The following is a 20,793-nucleotide window of genomic DNA, read 5'->3' as shown; positions in this document are numbered from 1 at the left end:
CAGGCCAGCCTCCTACACTCAGCCAAAGGAAGACTAGGGAGTGTGATCTGATTGCCTTAAAGATTCTGGGCATTAGGCTCTCTGTGAAAATGGTTCCAGGAAGAAAACATGGCTGCAATCACCACCCCTGCCAATAAAACAAACAATTATCCCCAAGGGGGAGAGTGCCATCATCAAGAAATATGTACCCGAGACAGGGTGGACCTCCAAAAACTGTGTGCCAAAGTTGGAGTGTGTAGCTATGTAGTTGGTTCCTGAAGTGCAGTGCCTCAACATCCAGCTTTTGTGCGTAGGTGCCTTCCGAGCATGTGCCCAAGGTGTGCTTTGCCACTGCATGAGACTTGCTGTTGCTGACCTTGTGCTACTGTGATCTTGGACCTTGGTAGTCCACTTACTACATCACAATGGTCCACCATGACCAGATTCTCTGTTATCCTGCTGTCACTCTGCCTGGATTGCAGGTCAACCCACTGTAGGTTGAACCTCCAGCCAGCACACCTCCTCCCAGAAGAGGGAGTGAATCAAGATGTTTTCTGCAGAAAGTACGGGATACCGGAAAATAGATTTTTAGGCCTTCATTGCGGTGAGACTTTCAATATCAAAGAGTTACTTGGGAACTTAGCACTCTAACTGACCTCTGAGGTAAAGTTCACCTAAGGCTTGATACATGCTCAAAGGACACTTAAACACCGGGGGTGGCCTACCACGACCTACCAAACAGTTTTGGAGTACCGAAGAGATGGGTGTGCTGAAGCAGAATACAAAGTGAAATAGCACACGCGCCAATTGGAAAATTGTGACTGGTTTATGTGGTTTGAATCATTATGTGTCACATGAGTAGATTAAAATACTTTCTTTTACCAAAGTTAATCAATGGGTTGGCCGTTTAGTTATTGTGCTGCTGGGTGATTGTTGAGTGCATAGTTTGCATATTGTTACACTTCCTCCCTGAGAAGCCTATGACTGCTCGTCATTGCTACCTATGAAAGTCAAGTGCTGAAGGCTTTGTATTTGTACCCTCTTCTACTTTGTGCAGTAATTTTAGAACGCACCACAGAGCATCAGAGGCAAATAACTCGACACCCCCACAGCTGAGCACAATAACCTCTGTCAGCCCTGTTTCTTGCTCCATGGTACTAAGGAGTGAGGTCACTTGCTTGCTGATCCACACTGGCCATCCTGCTGCCTTACCAGAGTTCTCTTCAATGTGGCAGTTTGGAATTATCACAAGTTAATATCAATGAGTCAAACAGGATATATGCATTTACTCAAATGTTTAGGCTTCAGCATGTCACTTAGACTCAGTATTAATAAGAGAAAGGATTCCTCCATCAAGAGCATTTGATGCAATGAGCCAAACAGGTATGAATAACTACTAACTAAGGAATGCCCTCGAAGGAAATCTCATAATGGGTGACCTCTTATGGAAATTCTTCACCTCAGCAATTCCTAAAAATTAATTCCACAGGGAGTGGAACTCTGGATTGCACAGCCTTTTTACTCAAACACCCTCATCCATTTACCTCCTATCTCAAATGAAGGACCAGCCCACTCAGGCTCAACATTCTTAAGTGGCTGTGCTCAGATACCAAAGCAGCATGCACCATTAAGAACAATGGAGCAACTTCACTATGTAATCATTGTACTAGATTGCCAACTACTCCAATCAAATGGCATATTTACCTCACTTTTTACAAACAACCATTTTTACAGTAAAGCATGATAGCAACCGTCAAAATAATTTTGCACTGCTGAATAAGATAATGACAAAGTTTATCAACATAGAGAATTCCACAAAACACCTGGATCCTCCAAGAGAATGCCATTAAACCTAACCTTGCTGTACTGTATGAAAATGTTATACCTACAAAACTATCATATGTCAGGGATTTTCACCACCATGATAGGAACAGACAGAACTGTTTCAATAAAGACCACAATAAGTAAAAGTAGACCCTGCTGTTCAAGCCCCACCTCAAAGATCAATATCAACCCAATCTGTCAAGGATGAGCACTATTATGCCAAAGTAAATCATTGCTGTACCTCTATTATGCCAGCAATATATCCGATGCGGCGTTGGACACACATACCTTTAGGCACCAGTCCCACATGACAGGCTACTCAGAGATTTTTGAAAGTTCATGCCTTCAGGAGCAGAAGAGGATGGAAGGATACATAGAGTGTGATCAATGCTTTGACTGAGGCTTTGTGTCTCAAGAAAGACTCATTCTACAAAATACCTAACTAAAGACAAGGGGGACTATGGCCCTATTACAACCCTTGCGGTCAGTGATATAGTAGCGGTAATACCACTAACAGGCCGGCAGAAACCGCTCAGATAGACAGCCACTTTAACAAACCGACCACCAGGGCGAAATCAACGGGCACCACAGTGGTAACTGTCTACAGCCAGGTGAAAGACAATGTTCCACCCACTGTGTAATGACACACTAATCCGCCACCTTTTCCGGGGCGGTACCAACGACATCAAAAGCCTGGTGGAAACACTGCACAGAAGGAAGACGACTCACCTCTGGAGACTCAAGGAAGAAGCACGCCGCCATGGAGCCCGAGTTGCATGTGTTCCCCATGCTCTTCTACGTTCTGCTCCACTATGAACACCAACACCGGCAAAGAAAACCATGGTGAGTACTGCCGCCTAGCACACAGAGGAGGGGGGGAGAAAAAAGAGTGAAACACACATGCAACACACAACACGCAACACCCCCGCCCCTAACACCATACACACAAGCAGATGCACTAACATTACATATTCACCCCATATCCCTCAGGAATAATGCAAGGACAACCAAAATAGAGTAAAGAGTGTGACTATAGTAGTAATACGTGCATCCAAATCAAAAAGTATATATATATTCACAAATCAGGGGACACTGCTCAGTCCTCAATGTTCGTGGGCCACAGGGCTACATCACAAAGTACACGGCCGCACCTCACTCCTGCAACAACATGGAGAGAACACTGCAAGGGCAAGGGGTCAAAAATAGCCAGGCACCTCAGGAGGATGGGGAATGGGGGGGCACCTCAGCCGGAAGATGGTACAATGCTGCTGGTCCTGGAGGGGGCAACATGCCCTGTGCTCTGTCCTAGGGATTGCAAGGCCACAGTTTCTCAAGTGGGTGACTTGCCCACATGCTCTGGAGGGGGCAACATGCCCTGTGCTTGGTCCTGGGGAATGCTAGGCCACAGTCTCTCAAGTGGGTGACTTGCTCACATGCTCTGGAGGGGGCAACATGCCCTGTGCTTGGTCCTGGGGGAGTGCAAGGCCACAGTCTCTCAAGTGGGTGACTTGCCCACTGGTTCTGCAGGGGGTATTGTGCCCAGTGAGCTTCATCCTGGGGAGGATGGGGTGAGTGGATGGCTTCTCCACTGGTTCTGGAAGGGGCATTGTGCCCAGTGAGCTTCATCCTGGGGATGATGGGGTGAGTGGATGGCTTCTCCACTGGTTCTGGAGGGGGCATTGTGCCCTGTGATGCAGATCTTGGAGAGTGCAAGGTCACAGTCTCTCACCTGGGGGTCATACTTACAGGATTTTCAAGGGCCAGGCCGCACAACAGCCCATGGACGCAGGACTACACACTGTCCGCCGGCGGTGATGGCTGCTCAGTGGTGACAGTGGTGCTGCAGCTGGCCGAGCTGGTAGTGGTGGGGGGAGGCTCCAGCCCATCACCTGCAGCCTCGGACGGCTGCCCACTGGGACTGCTGCTGCTGGTGGCGGTGCTGGTGGCGGTACTGGCAGTTGTGGGGGGAGGATCCAGCCCATCCCCTGCAGCCTTGGACAGCTGCCCACTGGGGCTGCTGATGCTGGTGGCGGTGCTAGTAGTGGAGGGGGGAGGCTCCAGCACATCCCCTGCAGCTTTGGATGGCAGCACCACCATGGTTGGTGGTGGGGGCTCCAACTGAGTCCCAGCAACAGGCCCCTTGTCTCTACTGCCTGCTGTTGCAGGCCCCTTGCCCTTCCTTCCTGCAGCTGGGGCTTCCTCCTTGCCCTTCCTTTCAGCACCTGGGGCTCCCTCCTTGCCCTTCGTTCCTGCAGCTGGGGCTGCCTCCTTGCCCTTCCTTCTTACAGCTGGGGCTGACTCCTTGCCCTTCCTGGACGCACTTGGGACAACCACCCTTTCCGTCTGGCTGGCTGGTGGCAGGGATCCTTTCCCACCTGGAGTAGCTGGGGACACTACTGTGCCCATAGACTGGGTGGCTAAGGTGCTTGCCTGGGTTTTGACCACACTGGCCTCACATGAGGGATGGGGGAGGAGGGCTAGGGAAGAGGTCAATGTTAGTGAGGAAAAGCTTTTAGGGACATTGGGGCGGGAAGAGGGAGATGGTTCTGGAGTGGAGGAAGAGGGAGTGGTGGTAGGAGGTGTCAGTCTGCTGTGTTTGGGTGCAGGTGCATGGGCTGGATGCTGTTGTGAGGTAGATGTCTGTTGGGTGTCTGAGTGCTTGCGTTTGTGTACTTTGGGAGGCGGGGGCACAGACACAGTAGAGAGGACACAGGGGACGTGTACATGGATGTGGGGTTGGTGACTGCCAGATAAGGGTGTGTACTGATAGGTGTGCTGGTGATGGTAGTAATGGATGAGGATGTGGTGCATGCAGGTGTGAGTGTAGACGTAACTGGGAGAGAGGTGGAGGACGAGGAGGAGGAGGACACAGTGGAGGCAGTGGATGTTGGTATGTCTGATTCTGGATGTTGTTTGTGTGAGTGCCTGTGGGATGAAGTGTGGTGCTTGTGTTTGCATTGTCCACTTTTGAGTGTTGTCCTGGGTGCCTGCTCATCTGCTTGTGTGCTTGGGATAGGTTGGGGTTGAGGGGAATGGGATTGGGTGGAGGAAGTTGGGGGGGGGAGGGTGGAAACAGGGACAATGGCTGCCATCAGAGAGGAGGCCAGAGCTTGGATTGATCTCTGTTGGGCCACCAAGCCAGTGTGAATACCCTCCAGAAATGCATTGGACTGTTGCATTTGGGCTGCCAGCCCCTGGATGGCATTCACAATGGTTGATTGCCCAACAGACATGGATCGCAGGAGGTCAATAGCCCCCTCACTCAGGTCAGCAGGGCTAACTGGGGCAGGGCCTGAGGTGCATGGGGCGAAGGAGATGCCCACCCTCCTGGGTGAGTGGGCACGGGAAACTCCCTGAGTGGCTGCTGAGAGGGCGGTGCTGGTACGGGGTGGCTGCTATACCTGTATCTGGGGTGGGCACAGAGGTGTCTGCCACCACCAAAGAGCTTCCATTAGAGGAGGAATCTGTGTCCGAACTGTCCCCTCCAGTCTCTGCAGTGGTGCTCCCCTCGCCCTACATCCCACTTGTGCCCTCACCGTCGGTGGATTCAGCCTCCTGGGTCCTGTGGGATGCAGCTCCCTCCGTTGCCGGTGCCTCTGCTCCTCCGACAGATGATGCTAATGCACATAAGGACAGTGTGACAAAACAAAAAAGGGGGGGATACACTTTGTCAAAGGCGGCACCAACACCACTGTTAACGTACATAACAAACTCACACAAAGGGAAAAGCCATACGCACTAGGCAATGCACTACCAGTCACAATGCTAGCCACCCACCCATGAGTAGGGACATCTAACGCAAATTGCAGCATACCTGAGTCCCTGAGCCCCCTGCCAAGTAGTGGATGCCTACTAGCTTGGTTGCAGGACTTTCACATCAGAATCCTGTACAGCATGGGACCTACTCGTCAATGGCAGGCCTGGCCTAGGGGCAACCACAGGGCCACCACCCCCGCCCGATACCACCCCACAAGGCGTAAATTGTAAATTAGGGCACTGTACGCAACCCCTTGTGGCTGCTGTGATACCCCCAAGTACCCAACCAGCTCCGGATAGGCCACCACCAGTATGGGGGCCATCAGGGGGTCAGGGTTCGACGGGCACCCCTTCCTCATTGGGAGGCCACCCCCAGCTGGGCCTCCGCCGTCTTCCATGCCCAGCATCTCAGGTCCTCCCACCATTTCTGACAGTGGGTGCTCCGCCTGCCGTAGACCCCCAGAGTCCGCAAGTCCTTGGCGATGGCACGCCATATACCCTTCTTTTGATGGGCGCTGACCTGCAGGGAAATGGACACAGGGAAAGGTATTAGTCCTACCGCTCTGACTGTAACACTCATGGCCCACCATGCCCATTACCATCCCCACCATACATGCTCTACGCTGCCCAGGACCCATCCACCAAAACCCCTACATGAGGCCTTCACACACAGCACTCCATGCACTCAATCCCCATGAATCATACTCACGGTGTACTCACCTGTTGGTCTGAAGGAACATACAGCAGTCAGTACTGGGTAGGACCCCATCCACCAGTCGCTCCAACTCCGCTGAGGTGAAAGCAGGGGCCCTTTCCTCAGTAAAACGAGCCATGGTCAGTTCCAGACACAGGTCACAGCAGCACCTGCAGTGTAGATCTTCTCCTGTTGAAGGTCAGGTAGCAAGTGAGTGCACAGCTAGAAAATGGCAGTCACGTACGCTGCGGGGTGTACCGTCACCGCTGGCGTACATCACCATTGGCCACTGGGCCCCATAGGGCCCAATGATAAACAATGAGGAATTGCATGGCTGTTCTCGACCACCTCCTGCAACGGCGCACAACGTCAGCGGAATTACCTCATTTCCACCTGTCCCTCCAAACAGGACAGGCGGACGCCATTTCAGGGGGGGGTGCAGGCCATGGATCCTAACTGCGTCACAGTACACAAATGCACTATTCGGACATCTGCAACAAAATAATGTTACAATCACAATATGCATTGAACTGTAGTGGTTGGAATGTAGAGATAATGACCAGCTGCTCTGTCTTTTGCCCCATAGATTGCAACTGCTGCAAATGAATAGGAGATAGAGACATCCCCCGTGTACAGACCCCTGGTGGACTTAGCAATAATGGAGGACAGGCACATTATCCTCACCTATAGACTTGACAGGGCCACAGAGATGTGTGCCCAATTGGAGCCTGACCTAATGTCTGCTATCCGTCACCCCACTGGGATCCCCCCTCTTGTGCACATCCTATCAGTGCTCCATTTCCTGGCAAGTGGCTCTTTCCAAGCAACAGTGGGTGTGGCAGCAGGAATGTCACAATGTTCTCAATAGTGCTGACAAGAGTGCTGCCTGCCCTGATTAAAAACATGTGCAGCTACATCGTTTTCCCCCAGGTGGAGAATTTGGCCACAGTGAAAGCTGATTTCTATGCAATGGGACATATCCCCAACATCATTGGGGCAATAGATTGAACACATATTGCATTTGTCCACCCCCTGGTGAAATGTACAGGTGTTCAGAAATCAAAAGAGTTTTCACTCCATGAATGTCTAGATGGTGTGCCTGGCAGACCAGTACATCTCCCATGTCAATGTAATGTATCCTGGGTCTGTGCATGATAACTTTATCCTGAGGAATAGCAGCATCCCAAATGTGATGGCCCAACACAGAGGCACATGGTGTGGCTAATAGGTGAGCCCTGGTTCCCACCCAGTGGATGTTGGTGTATGGGTATGGTGTGGGCCCTAAGAGTGAGTGTGTGGCTAACAGTTGTCCCTCGATATTTGCAGGTGGCTCTGGTTACCCCAACCTCTCATGGCTACTGACCTGTGAGGAATGGCAGGACAAGGGCAGAGGAACGTTACAATGAGGCACATGGGCAAAAAAGAAGGATTATAGAGAGGACCTTCGGCCTCCTGGAGGCCGGGTTTTGTTGCCTCCATCTAACAGGTAGATCCCTGTGCTACTCACCCAAGAAGGTATGCCAGATAATCGTGGCATGCTGTATGTGGCACAACCATGCATTGCGTCGCCAGGTACCTTTTCTGGAGGAGGAGAAGGCTGGAGGTGGCCGTGTGGCAGCAGTTGATCCTCTGGACAGTGAAGATGAGGAGGCAGAAAATGAGGATGAGGACAACAGAAGTGCAATTATTTGTCAATACTTCCAATGAGACACAGTTAAGACAGTGTTAGTACACATTTCATTGACAGTTTGATGTGTGACATTGTCGCTGGCAGGCTGTGTATTCCTACTTCTATGCCCACTCACTGTACCCTTTGGCATATCTTTTTGCAGATCTTGATGCCCAACTATTGCTCCTGGTGTGGTCAGTGCAGCCAACTACATGGCTTTCCAATGTAAACATTACTGTACAGTTGAATTGCAATGTTTGAACCTGGTTAAACAAATACATCTTGAAAACATTTGACATACACCATAATTGTATTTTATCAAAGTGTGTTTATTGTAGTGCTCTGACGAAGAGGGGGTAGTGGAATTGGCTGGGGTGATGATGGAGGAAAGTCCAGTCTATTTGTATCGCAGGTGCATTGTCCAAGGGGACATAAGAAGGGGAGCAATGGCAGTTCAAGGTGGACAGGGTGACAGAGTGGGACGAAAGGGTGACCACCAGGAGAGTCTCATTTCCTGGCGGGGGTCTTGGCAATAGTCTCTGGCTTCTGCCTGCATCGCAGAGAACATTTGTGGGTTGGTTCTCCTCCTGCAGGGGAGGGGTGCTGGTGGCCTGTTGGTCCTGTGGCAGGGCCTCCTGTCCACTAGCGGAGGTGGAGGGCTGTTCAGTGGTTTGGCTAGTGTCAGGGGCCCAGTGGTGTGCCACTGCCTCCCTCATACTGTTGGCCATGTCTGCCAGCACCCCTACAATGGAGACCAGGGTGGTGTTGATGTCCCTCAAGTCCTCCCTGATTCCCAGGTACTGTCCCTCCTGCAGCTGCATGTTCTCCTGCAACTTGTCCAGAATCTGGCCCAGCATATCCTGGGAATGTTGGTATGCTTGCAGGATCACAGTGAGTGCCTCCTGGAGGGTTGGTTCACTGGGTCTTTCCTCCCCCTGTCACACAGCTGTTCGCCCAGCTTCCCTGTTGTCCTGTGTCTCTGTCCCCTGAACCGTGTGCCCACTGCCACTCACCCCAGGTCCCTGATTGTCCTGTGGTTGTGGTGTGCCCTGGGGTCCTTGTAGTGGTGGGCACACTGCTGATTGACTTGTCCTGGGGACAGAGGTATGGGCTCGCTGGGTGGGTGCGGTGGTGATGTTTCGTGAAGGGGGAGGCTCTGTGGTGGTGTGACAGTGTGCCTGGGTAACCGACTGTCCCGAGATCCCAGATGGGCCAGGTTGGTCATCCAGATCCAGGCAACCACAGCTGCTGTCATCACTGTGGGCCTCTTCTGTTGGGGGGCTGGCTGTGGCTGGCACCTCTTCGCTGGTGACATTGGCTGGGTTACCTGTGGGGATGTAAATGAAGTGTTATTGTTTCGGTGTGTGACATATTGTGCATGGGTGTGCTGCCCTCTTTGGTTAGATTTGCCCTGGCAGATTTTCCTTGTGTGAGTTGTTATGTGGTGGGCTAGGTGATCCTCTATAGTGTGCATGCTGTGCAGATAGCTGTCCATGCAGGTCTGTGAGAGGTGTCCATGCATTTGTGTTGTATGCAGGGCTTCGCATTGGGATGAGTGGGTTGTGGTGGTGGGGTGTGTGGAGCGTGGTGGGGTGATGGGAGTGAGGGTGAGGGTGGGGTATGTGATGGCATGTAGGTAGGGGGGTGGTAGTAATAGAGAGTTGACTTACCAGAGTCCAGTCCTCCTGCTACTCCTGCCAGGCCCTCAGGATGCATGATTGCCAAGACTTGCTACTCCCATGTTGTTAGTTGTGGGGGAGGAGGTGGTGGTCCACCACCAGTCCTCTTTACAGCTAGTTGGTGTCTTGCTGCAATGGAATATACCTTCCCCCGTAGGTTGTTCCACCTCTTCCTGATGTCAACCCTTGTTCTAGGGTGCTGTCCCACAGCATTGACCCTGTCCACGATCCTCTGCCATAGCTCCATCTTCCTAGCAATGGATATCTGCTGCACCTGTGATCCAAATAGCTGTGGATCTATCCGGATGTTTTCCTCCACCATGACCCTTAGCTCCTCCTCAGAGAACCTGGGGTGTCATTGTGGTGCCATGAGTGTGGTGTGAGTGGTGTGGGTGAGGGTGTGTAGGGTGATGTGCTGGGGTGTGTGTTGTGAGGTACATGGGTGGTGTATAGGTGATGGTGGTATGTGGCTCTGGTTGTGTGGGTGCTCTTGCTGTCTCTATCTCTCTGTTGGCAAAGGTTAGTAGTCATAAAGGGTTGTGGGTAATGTGGGTATGTGTTTTATAGTGGTGTGGGTGTGGTGTGTGTATAGATGTCAGGTGTGTGTAGTTTGAATTGACCGATGTAGTGTTGTTTTGCTAGGTTGCATGTATTTTGAGCGCAGCGGTAGGCACTGCCAATGGTTTACCGCCATTGAATGTCTGCCGCAGTGATTTGTGGGTCATAATGTTGTGGGCGTAGTTCTGTTGGCGTAACGGTGTGGGTTTGGATACCGCCAGTTTATCAATGACCTTTAGGCTGGCGGACTTATGTGTGTGGCTGTTTAGTGACGGATTGGTATGTGTGTGTCATAATACGGTTGGCGGATATCCGCTGAGGCAGCGGTATGTTGGCAGCAGTCATCATGGCGGTAAGTGGAATATACCACCAATGTCATAATGAGGGCCTATATGTCCCTTGGCCCACTTGACTCTTACAAGAGTTTCAAATAGTAGGGTCCATTTTGAATTCCTATATTATAAGTTGTTTGAGATCCATTGCATTCTTTCTTGGCCATCATGATATATAGTTGCTGCAGCAGGCACTTGACCTGTTGTTGGAATGCCTAATGCTTGTTTTTCCACAAAAACGATAAAAGGCAGCTTCGATCTAGAGCAGGTTTTTTCACATCACATTCACATAAATATAGATTTGCAATTGTTTGTTTTCAGTCAGAGGTATTTCTCAGGATTACACACTCTATAGCACTTTTTTGTTTTCATCAGGATTCATCTTTTAGCATCACAAACTCTTTTGCATCTGTTTATTGTTTCATCTTTTTCACATGTGGGTTAGGGAGTGTTACTTATAGTAAATTATAGCACCGCTCCAGTTGTATCTGGAGAGCCAGATTGGTGCAAACTGAGAAGATGACCAGAATGCTTACAATATGTTAATATTGGGTCATTTTTATGTGAGGGCTGGCCCAAATTTTAGCAAGAATGTCCAATGTGTCATTGATGAGATGCTATTGCCAGGGATAGCAAAAATCTGCCTAAAATCTAGTTTTATCCACTGGTGTGCCCACGAGACTCCTTCTTCGATGATAGCTAACCAAGATCTATCCCTTTAATGCCTGTTTAAGACCCTCACATGAGTCATAATTGAGTGTCTACATTCTAATCTGTCCACTATTGCAGGTATTGTAAAAACAACTTGTCAAAACATTTGTCATGTTATAAAGTAACAAGTAAAGTCAGATCTGCCTCTGTTTTGAAACAAAATGGCAAATCACACTTTTCTGCAAGATGTTGGAGGATACAAGAGCCTCTCTTTCACAGCTTCTGATGCCTGCTGTACAGATATTTCGAGTCCCATCATGAAAGCCAACACCGAAGACAGAGGGGAAGTGACTGAGAAAAAGTATATCCTGACTCTGCAAAGACTATGCAAACCCTTCTTCTAATGATTGTGTTTACTACCATTAATTGGCCCCAAGAGAAGATATTTAAGTGTACCTAACCATAGAAAGCTTCTGAGATTTAAAAGCTCATTTGGGACATTCTCCCTGCACACTGTCAATCTAAGATGCTGCATCAGCGGCAGATTGCAAACCAAAGGCACTTTATAAAAGGCGGTTCTCTCTCCACACAAAGCAACAGGGTCGGCTTGCTTGTATTTTTCTCTATAAGTTGAAGAAGCTTTGTGGTACTTAACTGCCACCCGCCAAACGCTAGAGTTCTTAACCACTGAGACCTAAATGTAGAAACCCGCTTCATGTAAGTACTTAGGGCCACTAAGTTTGGACTTTTTTTATTATGCGAAATATAGGATACCAGTCTTCTCTTTTATCAGTCTTTCAATGTATTGCATTAAATGTAAATAAAAATAGGGGTATTTTATCTAGTATAATACATATCTGTACCATGCATGGAACCCAGCTTGTATGTCCACTAAGTACAAATTTCTCATTTTGTACAATGGGGTTTCAATGAAGGATGTAAAGTGTGGAAATGCCTTACATCTATATTAAAAAATAATCAACAATTGTCCTGTTTATTGAAATTTACACCCTACTTGTGTAGGCTTTAATCCATCTATCAAGGATTCATGAGGGGAGCATTCCTATCAATTTTCAGTAATCTAGCAGGTCAGATCCTGTCAATAAGCAACAATTCCACAAACCTATCTCCAAATAACAGGTGGGTCTTTTTTCTTTGTGCTCTTGTTTATGAGGTCTACCCATTAACTACCACGTAAAATCTGGGAATGCACACCTGTTTATCAATTAATTTAACATACAAAGAATCCTGGGAGTGCACACCTGTTTGTCAATCAATTTACCATGGATTTACCATTCAAACATCCTGGGAGTGCACAGCTGTTTATCCATGAATTTACCATGTACTTACCATTCAAACGTTCTGTGAGTGCACACCTCTTTATCAATGGATTTACGATTCAAAAATCCTGGGAGTGCACACCCATTTATCAACAGATTTACCACCCACAAATCCTGGGAGTGCACATCTGTTTATCAATGGATTTACCATTCACAAATCCTGGGAGTGCACACCTGTTTATCAATCAATATACCATGGATTTACCATTCAAACATCCTGGGAGTGCACACCTGTTTATCCATGAAGTTACCATGGATTTACCATTCAAACGTTCTGGGAGTGCACACCTGTTTATCAATGGATTTATGATTCAAAAATCCTGGGAGTGCACACCCATTTATCAACAGATTTACCACCCACAAATCCTGGGAGTGCACATCTGTTTATCAATGGATTTACCATTCACAAATCCTGGGAGTGCACACCTGTTTATCAATCAATATACCATGGATTTACCATTCAAACATCCTGGGAGTGCACACCTGTTTATCCATGAAGTTAACATGGATTTACCATTCAAACGTTCTGGGAGTGCACACCTGTTTATCAATGGATTTACCATTCAAAAATCCTGGGAGTGCACACCTGTTTATCAATCAATTTACCATGGATTTACCATTCAAACATTCTGGGAGTGCACACCTGTTTATCAATAAATTTACCATAGATTTACCATTCAAACGTTCTGGGAGTGCACACCTGTTTATCAATGGATTTAACAATCAAAAATCCTGGGAGTGCACACCTATTTATCAATAGATTTACCACCCACTAATCCTGGGAGACAAATCCTGGGAGTGTGCACCTGATTATCAATGGATTTACCACCCAAAAATTGCAGGAGTGCACAGCTGTCTAGCAATGGATTTCCCACCCCATCTTCTCTGTTTTTGGCTGCCAAACGCTGGATTCAAACCCCGCCTTTTTTATGATCCTCGAGCACTTTGCCAGAATTCAAAGAGATACTTGAAATCTTTTTGAAGACCAGGAACACACTAGCTTTGCCCATCAGTCTAGCATGCCCTGTAGCGCCAGGGTAGCCTTTTTAGGGTGATATCAGGCTGGGTAGCTTTGCGGGGGGATTTTTGGGGTGTTAAACCCCTCCTAATAGTTATATTTTCTGATGAATAGTTGGGTTCAGGTGCTTTTAGTCGGGTATGGTGAGGTGTCTGTCGAATTTCACAAGGGATCTTTACATGTACACAAACAAAACACACATGCACACATTTCTCTGCTTTGAAAGTCCTCAAAATGTTGGTTATTTTACAAAATGTTGTGTTTCTCCCACTCACTACTTCTATTGATCCTCATTTCTCTCCCTTTCCTTTGCTCCTTGAGCCCCACCTCATGCTCCTTGCTTGTGTATAATGTATTTTCTCATTATGTGCCAGCCTGATTGTTGGGAAATCTGAAGTTCACGCACCCCCAGTCCAACAGACCTAGCCACGCCCCTGGTTGATATATGCACTTTAGAAATCCCTATAATATATGATATATCATAAGATTCTCTTTTTGAAGCACTGATGCATAAGTGGTCCCATCTCTATTTGTCTCTGGATGTCTGTGCCCTCTGTGCATGGTGCGGTCAGTGTTACTGAGCAGCTGATACCAAGGAGTTCTGCTCTGGAGTTTTCGGATTAGATTATTTTGTGACTCAGCCCTGTTTTGTGTGTCTTGTGCTTGAGGCTGATGGTGAAGGCTTCAGTCAAGGAAGTTCTGCTCTTTGGGGTCAGAGGGCAATAGGCCCATCCGTGGAGGACCCTGTGCGCCTTCGTGTGTAGGGACGGATCTGGCTTCTAGGTGCTCAGGCATGTGTGGGTGCTGTTGGGGCTTCAGACACCCGGAGGAGCAGGTCTGACCCCAACCATGAAGCAGACTGAAGCCCCTTAATGCAAGGCGCTAGATGTGAGTTCCTTATGTGTAATGAATTGAGCAGGTTGGCACATGATAAGTGTGACTGCATCCACATACACACAGAAGGGCTCACCTGACAGGTCACAGGGGGTGGAACCCTTCGCTGTAACACCACCGGGTGTGGGTGCTATCTCTGCAGTTGTGGATAGTGTCAAGTTACACATGAAACCTCTTTCCTTCTGAACATCGAGAGACCATCACCTTTGGAAGCAGGTCCTGGAGGAGGGGGGCCAAGGGGCGGTGGTGGCAGGTTTAGGTTCATCAGCACATTTCGTGCTGTATTCTCTTGTTACGGTGGCGGGTGCAAACTCACTGAAGTCTTCATTCTTCACTGAAAATTCCCCTGATGAAGTGCTGGAGCAACGTGAAATCCACTTAGGAAATATTAATAAAATATTTTTACACAAGAAAGAATGCTAAAGGTCCACTAGGGAATAATACAAATTAATAATGCAATGCATACATTACAGGATGTTCCGAGACAATGTACAAGCTTGGTTCAGTCTAAACATGACCGTTAGAAGCTGGGGCTTGGAGACAGACTGAGAGGCAGCACAGCGAGTGACTAGAGCCAGGGACTGAAAGACTGGTGCCTCTCAGTAAGAGAGGGCAGAGGGCAGTCCGGGCAGAGCTCCACAGCTCCCTTCAGTTTGTAAATGAGCTATGCCTTGTGTCAGGGCACTATACATGTGTCACTGCACTATGCTGAGTCAAGGCTCTATCAATGTGCCAGGGCACTGTGCTGTGTGTCAGGACACTACCAATGTGTCAGGGCTCTATGCCGTGTGTCAGAGCACTATTGATGTATCAGGGCTCGATCCATGTGTCAGGGCAATGTGCTGTTTGTTAGGGCTCTATCTATGTGTCAGGGCACTATCTGTCGGGTCACTCTGCCATGCCTCAGGGCACTATCGATGTGTCAGGGCACTTTCCATGATTCAGGGCACTATAGGTCTGTCAGGGAACTATGCGTGTGACAGGGCAGTCTGAATGTGTCAGGGCCCTATAGCATGTGTCAGAGCATTATCCAGTGCCCGTATGTCAGTGCACTATGCTGTATGTCAGGACACTATCCATGTGTCAGGGCACTATGCGTGTCAGGGCACTGTGCTGTGTGTTAGGGCACTATCCATGTGTAAGGGCTCTATGCCATGTGTCAGGGCATTATGCTGTATATCAGGACACTATCCATGAGTCAGGGCACTATGCATGTGTCTATGCCATGTGTAAGGGTACTATGCATGTGTCACTGCACTCTGCCGTGTTTGAGAGTACTATGCCATGAGTCAGGGCACTGTGGTGTGTCAGGGCACTGTGCCATGTGTCAGGTCACTATGCATGTGTCAGGGCACCATGCTGTGTGTCAGGGCACATTGCAGGTGTCAAGGTACTATGCTGTGTGTCAGGGCACATTGGGGGTGTTAAGGTACTATGCTGTGTGTCAGGGGACTTTTGATGAGTCAGGGCACTATGCCCTGTATGAAGGCACTATCCACGTGTCAGAACACTATGTTGTGTCAGGGCACTATGCCTTTGCACCCAGAATAGTCTTAAGACAATAGAACAATTGTCTGAAAAAGATTCAGAAGGTTCTAAATAACATTGGTGTGCTCCTGCATAATATCTAGTAGTAACAGTACCAAATAACCTGCTTGTGAATTTTATCTATGTGATAAGTCCTCCTTTTGGTCGTCCCTGGGATGAGGGCACAGCTCTGACTTCAAAAACTGGGAAATGATCAAACAGACATACAGAAAGATGGCAGGTTTCATCAGTGAAGGTTGAAAGTCAGCAAGAAGCCATCAGGGTCAAAGACAACCATTCACCTGCAGAGACCTGCGGCATTCCAGGAGTACAAACCGGGGCCGAATGCAGCATACTTATGCAATACGGTGCATTACTGTTCTTTCCCCACGTGCTGGTGCCATTTCAGCAGCCTAGCGCAAACGCCCTCTGACTATGGCACAAGGGTGCCTGCTTTACATGCAGGATTGTTCTTGTGCAGAAAAGGCTATCTTCCTGCACAAAAGCAATCCTAAGAGGCATTTTCTTGAGAATGCAGCACACTTGGAAAGATGAAGACATGAGGAGAAATAGTTACTTCTCCTCATTATGTCTCACTTCGGGAGGCATAAGGTTTTGGTGCATCCCCAGGTTTATGTGGATTTGGAACTTTGGGGATGTGTCAAAATCCATGGGTGTAGTGTAGGAAAACAACACCCATGGAAAGCCTCCTTGATGCAGAGTAAGGTAACACAGCGATTTGCACTGCCTTGCCGTACCACATTTCTATGAGGCCATTCAAAGCCTTTCGTTTCCTCATAGATATGATTGAAAGGTTTGCGCCGTTGGAGTGTCACAAAAAGTGACACTCCGGCGGCACAAGGGGCTCATAAATATATCCCTCCACCCCCATTTGATGAGGATGCATGGGTTATATTTATTTCATGTTCTATCCAATATGTTATCAAAAGATATATTGAAAACCCAAAAGTCCAATTCAGGTTGCACAAGAATTAACTGCATTTTCAGTAAAGCCATTATCCAGAATCATCTCTAGCCTGCCGGTTTGATTGAACTCTTCGTTGTACCTCAGTAGAGGGCTCATGTTGATTTGAACCCTGAAGGATGACAAAATTGTTTGCAGTGGGACTGGTAGAGAGGTCTACTCATATCTACATCTTGTGTAGGACGTAGGTAAGCAGGGTATGCTGCTAAGCATTCAAGTTCCAATTTGAACTCCATAGACAGGAAACAAGATGAAAAACAGCTAACCCGAAGGCAGTGCTCTGTTGGATAAAGGTGATCCTTATGCATTCATCCTGTGGGCCCACTTTTACTTTAAAAAAATCACCATTATGATTTGTCAGTTTTTGATATTATTTATCTACAATTTAGTATTTAGCTATTTTAAAATGGTCCACAGGCTAAGACTGTTGTAGTGATACCCAGACTGAAAAAAAGGAGTAAATCTTAGTTTATGAAACTTCCAAAAGCGACTGCCTGGGTTTTGATAAAACTGAGCATGGGACCAGGTTCGAGGGGCCAGACAGGACCCTGGAGAAGGCCCTTCAGGTTGTTGAGGTGTGACGCTGGTTCCATCACAGAAATTTTACCCCTTTCTTCCTTGGCCACCTATTGTTCTTAGTGCCTCTAAATAATACAGCTTTCAGATCTGGGTATTTAGATGTTTCCAAATTCTCCTCAATTACGTCTTCAGGTCCAGAGGTTTATGGGGGATTGAGAAAAGAGGTAAGGTGTGGCATTGGGACCAGGAGAAGCTGCAGGTTTAGAAGTTTTACTGCCAGTGTGAGACTTTGTCAACTTCTTGCCCTTAGAGAAGATGGTGGTCAATTCTATAGATCATCCATTGGTACCTGAGTATTAATCTGCCTGACTACAAGGGGGGTTAGTAGCTCTGGGCCATGTCTCTATCTCTAGAGATGATCACCCGCTGAATCAGGCTTCATACCAGCTTCCAGGCCCTCAATAGTTTGTTAGCAGCCAGTATCACATGGTACCTAGTAGGTTTCATCGCAGTGAGGAGAGAAGTATACCTGACCACTCTTAAGCTATTAGTGACTCCCAGACATCCTTATTAATGTCCCTGTGACTTGTGAGTCAATAAATGTAAAAGGGTTGCTGAACTGGGAAGATATGCAATTCCTAGGTTGACAGGTCATTAATTTGTGTAGATGGTCATTTTGTGAAGGCAGTTGCACAAGTTGCAACAATGCAAAGTCCCAACCTCTGTGTGGCTGGTCACCCTGAAGTCTCAAGGCTTCCCTTGGGTGAGTGGAAAAGCAAATGCAGGGGCGGCATGCAAGGAAAAGCATGGTATTGTACCATCATCTAGGGTACAGTGCTGGGGCCATCATGAGCACACCCAGCAGAACCACATGCCCTGCGGCCACAAGTGCAGCAGCTACAGAGACACAAGGCACATGCGTGCAGTGATGGCAGACTGGAATCAGCCAACCACCACTTTGGTGGTTGTGGCGGGTGTCTGTAGGTGGCAGAGGCACTAGTAGCATAACATAAACCCCCAAAGCCCCTATAGTGTGGGGGGCTCCAGGGTGCCCCTCAGCAAAAGTGGTAGGTGGTGAGGTGGGGGGAGCCCCCTTCATGTACTTTTCCGGGGGCCCTCTCAAGTTTTGTTATGCCACAGAGAGTCACAGAGCAGCCGTTAATGGATGGACAGGTCAGCGACTTTGCACGGTTGTGTGTAGTTGATTTGCATGTGTGTGAGGAAAGGGAGCGCTTCAAGAAAGCAACATAGAGGCACATCTAAAAGACACTTCCTAAAGAAAGTGGCTTGACCAAGCATCATAAGACTAGATGGCTGTTTAAGGTCAATTTGGGATAGTGGAAAGGTTAATACCCGCAATGTGCTGCTAGTAGTTCATTTTGAGTGTCGGAGCACAGCTTTTTAAAGAAAATAGTAAACTACTAGTGATCTGAAAAAGGTTTTGATAAAGCCTGTAATCAGTGTTGAAAGGATAATAAAAACATTCTTCACCATTATGCTGTAAGCATGACACAAACCCCAGATAAAGGTCAATATTCCCCAACTTCTGCTGGTCTGAAGAAAAAAGTCTATTTCTAGAGGAAGCCTGATGTAAAGTGAGAGAAAAGTTGGACGTACACAAGGTGGAAAAAGGTGGACTGGGTGCCCCTAACTATCAAATGAATTGCCTAGCAGCACAACTATAATGCCCTTGGAGGGCAATAGGGATGCTAAAACTCAAACCTGATCAGGCTAAGGAATTGATACACAAGGCCATATTGGGAAGCGATAGACTGACATTCACCTCCTGCAGTTGATCATGATAGTGAGGCATTGCTGGCACAGATGTGTGGAATGCATCAGCACTACCACAATATATGAACCAGAAACCCCAATAAATAGTCGTCCATGTTTCACAGAGGTATCTCGATTGCGAGAAACAAGTTTGTGGACAGAAGCAGCATTTGCAGTAACCTGCATGAAGGTGGAATCATTTATAAATTTGATGACATAAGGTAAGGAACACGTATCACCACAGGGTGCTTACTGGTCATTCAACGCTTTGGTTAGGGCTGCTCACCTATAATGGGAGAAGGAAACAGGTAAACCCAGCACACTAATTTACTTAGATAATACAAACACACAGGATGGGTAAAGAAATGATGTCTGCAATCCACAATATCATGCAGATATCATAAGTCTGAGTCCTGCCACTGTGTTTTTTCCACATGGTGTGGCAATGCCCCTCGATAGCTTTATACCAGACAGCAGTAGTGTTCCTGGTATCAGACATAACAGGCAGATGCTTGACATGAACCCCAGAATCCTGCCTGTTGGGAAAGTACTCGGATCCAGGAAATAAAAAAAAACTAGTACACCACTATCTCCCCAGTGACCTTGTGCGTGAAACACCCACAGAGATGGACAAGTGCTGAAAATGACATTTTGCATCAAAGACCAAGGACTTGTAGGGTTGGGTGCAGCACCTGGAATACTATCTTTCTTTCCTTGTCAGGCAAGACCAATGGAAAGCCTCTCTGAGTATTTGACAAAACTCCCTGAATAATGTGGGAATGTATGCCTACACAAAGAACAACTCCACTCAACAGAAAAAAACACAAAACCTCTCAGATAGCTAATCTACTGCAAGAGATGGACATGCCAGCGGTCCTCCATAAATACAATCTGATGGAAGAAATGATTTTCAAGGAGTATGGTAAGCTTCTTCTGAATAGTACAAAGGGGTCAGGACCACTAAGATTTATTTATTCTAGAAAGACCAGAAGATGGCCTATATAATCTACATCAGCCACACAAAAGGGGAGGAATGCTTGCAAATAGCCTAACCACTGGCAGCCATTCAGGGTAGTATTTCAACCAATCATCTCTCACCCACTGTGCCACTCTAGAGAAACTGCAAACTCTAAACAACTACAAGCCATCAGTCGCTTATATAAATGAAGTTTGAAAACAGATTCACTCAGGAGCATATATAATTTAAGGAAAGACTCAAAACCACCAGCTATTCACATGAAAGGCTATATCTTAAATTACTGTTATTTATTAGTTTAAAATTAGTAATAAATAGTAGTTAATAAAATAAATAATATGCAATTTCAGTGTTATTGTTACTTGTATTTATGCACAGTAGTTTAGTGGTTGGGTTACTTAAAGTTCACAGAGATGCATCTCTTTTTGCATCGTTAGAAATTTGAAAATGTAGGCTGAATTGATAACTCTGTAAATATAATACACTCTCAAATGTATTGGTATTATTGAGTTCTTGAATTATATAACATTTTCATGTAGCACATTACTTCCAGACTGGGTGTGTTCCTGATGTAACTATGAGTAAAGTTGGAAATTATGAGAATCTATAAAATTATAGA

Source organism: Pleurodeles waltl, chromosome 5 (genome assembly GCF_031143425.1).
Source record: "Pleurodeles waltl isolate 20211129_DDA chromosome 5, aPleWal1.hap1.20221129, whole genome shotgun sequence".
NCBI lineage: Eukaryota > Metazoa > Chordata > Amphibia > Caudata > Salamandridae > Pleurodeles > Pleurodeles waltl.
This window is presented reverse-complemented; position numbering follows the sequence as displayed.